Raw genomic sequence first — 2,052 nt, 5'->3', positions numbered from 1 at the left:
TTACCCCTTCACTATGGTGACGCTCTATATCACTTTACTTGTACTAATTGTCACGAATCAAATTCGCGACATTACCCTTTTGTGAGAAGCCACGAACTATTAGTGGAAAACTCACTGTTTATCGTTCAGTTAACCGCTCATCGGCGGGAGTCCTTTCAAATCAATTTGTCAGTGTCATAAGTGATCGTCCCTGTGTGAGACATTAGTGCTTCCGCCGAGCGATTTGTTTTGGGCGCGTTTCGCTCACTTGACCGTTAGATAAATGCGGCCTACTGCTCCCCCTTGTTCCCACGACTTAGGCAGTCTAGTTGTTGCTTTGACGGAGAGAGGTCCTGTGCTCCAGAAATGTGAGAGGAGAGGTCAGCTAGCACCCAAGCTCCACAAGACCACAGCTCCAAACTCCCACCCTTGGTGATACAAAGCATTCATCGTTCAGTATTTCCTTTTGTTTCCCTAGTCTTAAGAGTTTAATTAAGGTGTTTTTTTTCTAGGCGTAAGTATTTAGCTTTTGCGTGAGTGAGTGAGTGCGATCTCATTAATTTGATTTTGAAGTGTAATGTTAAATTTATTTTTGTAATCAATAAATTTAACAGTTCTTTTCCTTGAGCTTAATGTAAAGTAAAATCTTGTTTCATTTCTCCAAATTAAGCTTATTTTCCACATAGCTCCTAGCTTGCGTAGACGTTTTACTATTCATAACTGGTACTTAGACCAGTCTTGTTGTATTAACTTAAAATCCGTTGTGCCACCTGGGAGTTAAGCATCGGCAAGAACCTGATGTTAGTATTAGTTATTTATTGTCAGGGGTGAAGTAACTTTCCCCAGAGGCTAACAGTACTAATTCAGCATTTGTGAGTAATTAGTCTCTGCTGTGTACTGTTGAGAAAGTTTATAAATTCTCGTTCTTAGAGAATCGTTGCTCGATTTAGCAAGACAATCATTGTCCCTGCTCTTTAATATTATTGATTATTATTATTATCAATTAAATAATACATAGCAGATATTTTAAAAACACTTTGATGATATTAAAAAAACCATGACAATTGGCGACCTCGCCAGGATATTAACTCCTAGCTTTAAAGCTATTCACAAGATAGTGCTCACTCGTTCATATTAGGTATTTATCATTAAAGTTTATTGGCACAAGTTTACTGGTGTTTACCCTTAATTTAGCAAGTGAATTTTGCTTTATTAATCCGCAGTACTTAACACTATTTAGTACTTTATTATTGGTAACGCCAGACGATTTTATTCGCTTCTGGGAAGTCGTCGTACCCATTGTGTTAATTGTTGAGTCTTCCCAGTCATTTGCATTTTCGCTTTATTCTTATCCAGTTAACTAGGTAAGACTGGTCACCACTAGCTTGTGTCTGTACTCTTTACTTGTATTTATTAGCATTCGTTTGCGAAGCAGCAATCAGTACTGAGTCGCTAGTTATTTAGATTGAGTTAGCGACATGGCTACCACCATATTTTTACAGGAAGCCAAAGATATGGGTCTTACAGACCCAACTGAAATTAAAGAATACATACTCTCACGTCATAATCAGGAGCAGCAGCGCGAGAATGATGCCCGCGAAGAGCATAAGATACAGCGCGAACACGAGCGTGAACAACGAAACAGAGAACGAGAACACAAACGTGCCGAGCGAGAAGCACGAGAAAAACATGAACTTGAAGTGCTGAAGCTCAAGCGAGATTCCTTGGGTTCAGACACATCTGGTGCAGTTGGTTCAAGCTCCACGAGCGTTCTCCCTGCACATGTTATGGCGACCCCACACATCAAGCTTCCCCCATACAAAGATGGCGAGCGAATCGAGCCATACATAGCTCGATTTGAAGACATGGCTCAGCTTTACCAGCTCGATGATGCAGCTAAGCGGCTTGAGTTTCTTAGCCTGTTTGAGGGCCCTGCCCTCGATATTCTCCACAGAATTCGTGGAGACAATCTCACGTATGAAGTGATGAAAGCTGCACTCATTAAGGCATATGGTCTCACAGTAGACGATGCCAAAGCTCAGTTCATGCGAGCTCATCTCCAAGACAAGGAGA

Source organism: Coenobita brevimanus, chromosome 115, assembly GCF_032717465.1.
Source record: "Coenobita brevimanus isolate Jiangsu-jjx chromosome 115, ASM3271746v2, whole genome shotgun sequence".
NCBI classification, from domain to species: domain Eukaryota; kingdom Metazoa; phylum Arthropoda; class Malacostraca; order Decapoda; family Coenobitidae; genus Coenobita; species Coenobita brevimanus.
Note: the sequence above shows the minus strand (reverse complement) of the source record.